This window comes from Protopterus annectens, chromosome 1.part1, assembly GCF_019279795.1.
Source record: "Protopterus annectens isolate FY-2018-M chromosome 1.part1, PAN1.0, whole genome shotgun sequence".
Taxonomy (NCBI): Eukaryota; Metazoa; Chordata; order Ceratodontiformes; family Protopteridae; genus Protopterus; species Protopterus annectens.
In genome coordinates this window covers 1,019,003,164-1,019,011,771 of record NC_056726.1, presented here as the reverse complement: position 1 = coordinate 1,019,011,771, position 8,608 = coordinate 1,019,003,164, and positions in this window count along the sequence as shown.

Genomic DNA, 8,608 nt, shown 5'->3' with positions numbered 1-8,608 from the left:
TCCAACCACCACCACCCCCAGAGGATGCAGACAACTATGCTGAACAGTATGCCAGTGCAGTATAGAAGCACCTGTACAACTGCAGGGACTCAGTCATACCCAACAGAACTAAAACCTGCTCCTCAAGGAATCACAAACCTGTCTGGTGGATGTCTTCTATCAACAGGCTTTACAACAAAAGGAAGAAACTGTTATCCAATGGTAAAAAGGAACAAATTCCAAATTGGAAAAAAACTCCCTCCTCAGTCTCAACAAGCAAATGAGATCACTAGTGAAAATCTCCAAAAGCCAATTGTGAATTGAAACTAGCGTCTGAAACAAAGGGAAACCACAAAGCCTTCTTCAGTTACATCAGGATCCACCATGGCAAATCACAGATTTGTTCTGAATTAGTACTTAACGGTACTACTTACACTGATGCTGTTGACTTAGCCAACCTGCTAGTTGATAGGTTCAGCACAAACTTCACCCCTATCCCCTCTGCAAAGGCCCATTCAGCATCTCTGATACTTGTCCCACACCTCACATCTCTGTAGATCAAGTGTTAAAGGCCCTATGCAAGGCACAGAACACAGCTTACATGTGAATTGATAGTATCCCAGGCTGTATTCTGCACCATCTCCAGCAAGAACTAGCTTCACCATTAAGCATCCTATTCAACCACAGCCTGATTACAGGCTTCAATCCAGCCAAAGAGAACTGTCATTGTCATCCCTGTGCCACTACTGACTCGGTAAACTATTGCCCCATTAGCTTGACATGTCTGATCTGTAAAGCCATGGAGCATATTATTATTATGGATCCAATAAACAAGGACATAGGCAATCTCTAAACGCTTGACCCCCACCCAGTTCAGATTTGTCAAGAGCAGATCTTGCCTGTTGAACCTGGTTGAATTTTTTGAGACTGTCACCAAGGCCCTGGATGAGAGAAAGTCAGTACATAGAGCTTACCTTGACTTGCCAAGGCCGTGGACACAATCCCTCCCAGGGGCATCATCAAATAGCTAAAACAACTTGGTATAAATCTCTATCTCATCAGGTGGGTGGCCAGCTGGCTCACTGATAGGACCCACAAGGTTAAAATAGGTGCCACCACCTCCGATGGCAGACCTGTCACTAGTGATGTTCCCAAGAGATTTGTCCTGGACCCCTACTATTTGGCATCTACTTCTCCCATCTACTTCTCAGAGGTCCAGGCAAAGGCAAAAGGCCTGTGGCTAACCAAGTTTGTGGATGACTGTAAGTTGGGTGCTGTCATTGACTCCCCAAATGATGTTAACATACTGCAAGAGGGTCTCACAGCAACAAATGACTGGTGCCAAAGTCATGGCCTTAAGTTAAATGCAAAAAAAAGTATTGTCATACCATTCGGCAAACACAATGCCCCTACTAATTACATAATCTATGACAACCCCCTAAGCACACAACCTGTGGTGAGCAACCCAGGTGCTCAGGTTGACAACGATCTCACATTCAACCATGATGTAGCAGCAGTGGTCAGAAAAGCCTTTTACTTGGTTCATCTCATAAGTAAAGGGATTGCATCCAGTAAAAAGGAGATTATTACCTCTCTGCACTCCTCCCTCATTAGGCCAATAATTGAGTATAATGCCCTGTTTGGTAGGTACCTCTCCAAACACTTTCAACAACTGGAAAAGCTCCAGAAATACATCACAAAGAGATGCCATGGCCTTCAACACCTAGCCTATGCGGACAGGCTCAAATCACTATCGCTCTACTCGGTATCATACATATTGCTCAGAGGTGATCTGTGTCTCACTTACAAGGTACTATCAGACCCTGCCCTACTAGAGATGGACATAAGTCTAACTCCTCATGCATTACCTTCTCAAAAGGCCTACATCTAATATGCGACATCAACAAAACCTGTTGGAGAGACGATTTTGCCTCCCAGAGGCTGCCCCGTCTTTGGAAGAGACATCCTATACATGTCAAAATAGAGTATCTCGCTGACCTTCTTCAAGCGCAACCTTAATGAGTGGATGAGAAGCCATAAATTTGTCCCGGGGGTTCCACCTTTGTCCCTCATTGAGAGGTGCTGACTGAAGTTTCTTTTTTGGGGTTAAACTTTTGGCTAGGCTTCTAAAGGGCCCAGGGCCATTAACCTAGTTACCTCCTACGACCCTATGATCCTATGAGTATATGTCCTATCAGGGGTTGTATATAAAAATGTGCTGGGTGTCATAGTTTACATCTTATGTCTTATGGTTCTGCAGGGTATATGCATGTCAGGGGTTGTATATAAAAATGTAGTGGGTGTCACAATTTATGTCTTGTGGTTCATTAGATTATATGCAATGTCAGGGTTGTATATAAAAATGTGGTAGTCTCTCCAAAAGAGGGTGGGGTGTTGAGAAGAAAAGGTTAGTTTAATATTATGGTGTTGATATTCAAAGGGTGCAGTATGTATATAAAACTAATTTAACACAGAACACCATGATTAGGCTCCAATATCAGGAAAAAGACAAACTAGTTGAGTGCAACCCTCACCTGAGACCAGATATTAACAGTGCTTTGAAAGTTAGGTGCTGTAAATCTGAGGTTTCGAGCAAGATACCAAGTACTGCAACTGATTGTTAAGAGCTTTTCTGACTTCCAAAGCTGGTAAAACATTTAGAGCTATTTTTCTGTGACTAGTAGTACTGGGAGCTGACAATGGTCCTTGTACCACAATGAATTAAAATCTGATCACATCCCAACAGTATGTGTTCTCAAAAAGGGTGCCAAGATTCACCTCAAAAGTGGAGATCAAGAAGTGAATATGTTGGCATCCATGTCTTGTCATGTCAAGCACTGCTATAATATGATGTATTCTATATGTATCCTTGTACAATAAGGGTTGATGACATAGGCATCCATGTCTTGTCATGTCAAGCACTGCTATAATATGATGTATTCTATATGTATCCTTGTACAATAAGGGTTGATGACATAGGCATCCATGTCTTGTCATGTCAAGCACTGCTATAATATGATGTATTCTATATGTATCCTTGTACAATAAGGGTTGATGACATAGGCATCCATGTCTTGTCATGTCAAGCACTGCTATAATATGATGTATTCTATATGTATCCTTGTACAATAAGGGTTGATGACATAGGCATCCATGTCTTGTCATGTCAAGCACTGCTATAATATGATGTATTCTATATGTATCCTTGTACAATAAGGGTTGATGACATAGGCATCCATGTCTTGTCATGTCAAGCACTGCTATAATATGATGTATTCTATATGTATCCTTGTACAATAAGGGTTGATGACATAGGCATCCATGTCTTGTCATGTCAAGCACTGCTATAATATGATGTATTCTATATGTATCCTTGTACAATAAGGGTTGATGACATAGGCATCCATGTCTTGTCATGTCAAGCACTGCTATAATATGATGTATTCTATATGTATCCTTGTACAATAAGGGTTGATGACATAGGCATCCATGTCTTGTCATGTCAAGCACTGCTATAATATGATGTATTCTATATGTATCCTTGTACAATAAGGGTTGATGACATAGGCATCCATGTCTTGTCATGTCAAGCACTGCTATAATATGATGTATTCTATATGTATCCTTGTACAATAAGGGTTGATGACATAGGCATCCATGTCTTGTCATGTCAAGCACTGCTATAATATGATGTATTCTATATGTATCCTTGTACAATAAGGGTTGATGACATAGGCATCCATGTCTTGTCATGTCAAGCACTGCTATAATATGATGTATTCTATATGTATCCTTGTACAATAAGGGTTGATGACATAGGCATCCATGTCTTGTCATGTCAAGCACTGCTATAATATGATGTATTCTATATGTATCCTTGTACAATAAGGGTTGATGACATAGGCATCCATGTCTTGTCATGTCAAGCACTGCTATAATATGATGTATTCTATATGTATCCTTGTACAATAAGGGTTGATGACATAGGCATCCATGTCTTGTCATGTCAAGCACTGCTATAATATGATGTATTCTATATGTATCCTTGTACAATAAGGGTTGATGACATAGGCATCCATGTCTTGTCATGTCAAGCACTGCTATAATATGATGTATTCTATATGTATCCTTGTACAATAAGGGTTGATGACATAGGCATCCATGTCTTGTCATGTCAAGCACTGCTATAATATGATGTATTCTATATGTATCCTTGTACAATAAGGGTTGATGACATAGGCATCCATGTCTTGTCATGTCAAGCACTGCTATAATATGATGTATTCTATATGTATCCTTGTACAATAAGGGTTGATGACATAGGCATCCATGTCTTGTCATGTCAAGCACTGCTATAATATGATGTATTCTATATGTATCCTTGTACAATAAGGGTTGATGACATAGGCATCCATGTCTTGTCATGTCAAGCACTGCTATAATATGATGTATTCTATATGTATCCTTGTACAATAAGGGTTGATGACATAGGCATCCATGTCTTGTCATGTCAAGCACTGCTATAATATGATGTATTCTATATGTATCCTTGTACAATAAGGGTTGATGACATAGGCATCCATGTCTTGTCATGTCAAGCACTGCTATAATATGATGTATTCTATATGTATCCTTGTACAATAAGGGTTGATGACATAGGCATCCATGTCTTGTCATGTCAAGCACTGCTATAATATGATGTATTCTATATGTATCCTTGTACAATAAGGGTTGATGACATAGGCATCCATGTCTTGTCATGTCAAGCACTGCTATAATATGATGTATTCTATATGTATCCTTGTACAATAAGGGTTGATGACATAGGCATCCATGTCTTGTCATGTCAAGCACTGCTATAATATGATGTATTCTATATGTATCCTTGTACAATAAGGGTTGATGACATAGGCATCCATGTCTTGTCATGTCAAGCACTGCTATAATATGATGTATTCTATATGTATCCTTGTACAATAAGGGTTGATGACATAGGCATCCATGTCTTGTCATGTCAAGCACTGCTATAATATGATGTATTCTATATGTATCCTTGTACAATAAGGGTTGATGACATAGGCATCCATGTCTTGTCATGTCAAGCACTGCTATAATATGATGTATTCTATATGTATCCTTGTACAATAAGGGTTGATGACATAGGCATCCATGTCTTGTCATGTCAAGCACTGCTATAATATGATGTATTCTATATGTATCCTTGTACAATAAGGGTTGATGACATAGGCATCCATGTCTTGTCATGTCAAGCACTGCTATAATATGATGTATTCTATATGTATCCTTGTACAATAAGGGTTGATGACATAGGCATCCATGTCTTGTCATGTCAAGCACTGCTATAATATGATGTATTCTATATGTATCCTTGTACAATAAGGGTTGATGACATAGGCATCCATGTCTTGTCATGTCAAGCACTGCTATAATATGATGTATTCTATATGTATCCTTGTACAATAAGGGTTGATGACATAGGCATCCATGTCTTGTCATGTCAAGCACTGCTATAATATGATGTATTCTATATGTATCCTTGTACAATAAGGGTTGATGACATAGGCATCCATGTCTTGTCATGTCAAGCACTGCTATAATATGATGTATTCTATATGTATCCTTGTACAATAAGGGTTGATGACATAGGCATCCATGTCTTGTCATGTCAAGCACTGCTATAATATGATGTATTCTATATGTATCCTTGTACAATAAGGGTTGATGACATAGGCATCCATGTCTTGTCATGTCAAGCACTGCTATAATATGATGTATTCTATATGTATCCTTGTACAATAAGGGTTGATGACATAGGCATCCATGTCTTGTCATGTCAAGCACTGCTATAATATGATGTATTCTATATGTATCCTTGTACAATAAGGGTTGATGACATAGGCATCCATGTCTTGTCATGTCAAGCACTGCTATAATATGATGTATTCTATATGTATCCTTGTACAATAAGGGTTGATGACATAGGCATCCATGTCTTGTCATGTCAAGCACTGCTATAATATGATGTATTCTATATGTATCCTTGTACAATAAGGGTTGATGACATAGGCATCCATGTCTTGTCATGTCAAGCACTGCTATAATATGATGTATTCTATATGTATCCTTGTACAATAAGGGTTGATGACATAGGCATCCATGTCTTGTCATGTCAAGCACTGCTATAATATGATGTATTCTATATGTATCCTTGTACAATAAGGGTTGATGACATAGGCATCCATGTCTTGTCATGTCAAGCACTGCTATAATATGATGTATTCTATATGTATCCTTGTACAATAAGGGTTGATGACATAGGCATCCATGTCTTGTCATGTCAAGCACTGCTATAATATGATGTATTCTATATGTATCCTTGTACAATAAGGGTTGATGACATAGGCATCCATGTCTTGTCATGTCAAGCACTGCTATAATATGATGTATTCTATATGTATCCTTGTACAATAAGGGTTGATGACATAGGCATCCATGTCTTGTCATGTCAAGCACTGCTATAATATGATGTATTCTATATGTATCCTTGTACAATAAGGGTTGATGACATAGGCATCCATGTCTTGTCATGTCAAGCACTGCTATAATATGATGTATTCTATATGTAAAGCACTGCTATAATATGATGTATTCTATATGTATCCTTGTACAATAAGGGTTGATGACATAAAACGAAAAATGTTTTGGTGATTTTTGAGTGTTTTTTTGAGATGATGGTATTGTAAGTATTAAAGTGTCGATAAAAATTATTAAATAAATCCTCACAACATACCCTCAACAACATCCAAGAAGGTCCGTACACTTATCTGCCTCTTCCTGATCTAGTCTTCTTGCATGGACTTCCTTTCAGGTTTAATTTACTTCTAATATAAGTTAACTCTTTTTGTAACTTCCATATCTGCCAAAGTCTTACAATTACGGTGTGGTATTCAAAATTATGGTCTGTGCGGCATAGCACTGGAACACAGAAAACGTACAAAGTACAGCCCTATATTATTCACAAAGACACACAAAATGGATGTCATGTATGGGAATTGTAGCTGCATAGAGGAAACATCACAGGTATGGAGATGCTATGAAAAAGAAGCATATTATGAAAATATTTCTGTTGGTTGTGCCTTGCAAATGTCGGAATGATATATCCAGCCTTAGCTCAAAAACAAAATGGTTCTAGATTTAGATGAATGGGCATTCACAGTAAACAAAAAAAAAAATGAGAAATGATGTGCTGTTCAGCATAGCATGTCTCAGCAACAATGTCAAAACCACAGTTGACTAACTGCATGGGATGCCTTATGCTTGCCAACGAAAGAAGCATTCATAACTGACACAAAAATAAGCACCATGTATTCTGTTATGTTCAGCAGTTTGTTTAATATAAGTCCTCATAATTATCTCTAGCTGCACACTATTAAGTGCAAAATATAGCCGAGATCAACCCTTTCGAACCTATGTAACATAAACTTCCCTTAAGTTATTTCACAGAAACTGGGACACCTGCCACATTAGTACAATTGCATAAGGACATCCCACCACAGATCCTGGTAATTCTACACCCATGAGTCTCACAAGTGTCATCTGTAAGGTCATGAAATGCATCATCATTCAACTCATGTCCCTCATGGACAGGGGTAGCCGGTGTCGATCACAAACCCACTCTGTTCATACATTTGTTCTGCAAACTACCCAAAAAGAACAAATGGGATACTTGGGATTAACATGCTTAGGCTTGTAAAGTCTGTAAGGCGCTAGCCTAGTAGCCTCCTATGAACAAACGAACCCCCACATAAACATAACGTGAGCTGCTACAGTGCCTTGATATAACTCAGTTTGACTTTGTAAAGGAAAGGTCATGTCCACTCATTCTAGCTAATCTCTTTGAAAGGGTTACAGAGGTCCTGAATGAGGGTCAGTCCATCCACTCTGCTTATCTGGACTTTTCAAAGCCTTTAGCACCATTCCCCATGCAGCTGTTATCAAAAGGTCACACAAGTGAACATTATACTCATATACTACAAAGCTAATTATCTCATTGGTAGATCTGATAGCGTTGAGGTTGATGGTACCTCCTCCTTGCAAAAACTGTTGCAGGTAGTGTCCCATAGGACTCAATTCTAAGCTTACTCCTCTTTGATGTCTACTTCCATGATGTGAAAGCAGAAGTTGAAGAGTACAGCATGCCAAGTTTGTTAGTGAGTACAAAATGGCCGTTATTTTGAACTCCCTAACCAACACTCATGTAGTCCAATAAGGGCTTGGCCAGCTTAATGCTTAGTGGAATTACATTGGCTGAATTCAGTTCCTGATTATGCAGTAGTTTTAAGACTTCTCTGTCTCATTCATGCCTTTAAGGTAACATGCTTAGTAGAGATTTAAGCACATGTGCTCACAATGAATTATCCTATGAATTACTAAGTATCAGTCATGGCTGGATAATATTTTTATTTAGCGCAGTTCATTTTTAAAGTTTATCTCCTCTAGGCCCATCAACATCTTGAATTTTTCTCCCTAAATCACCCAGTAGTTCTACTACTTCCACATGTGTGCAGCTAGAGACACCACAGTTGGATGAAGCTCCATAGACTACCTG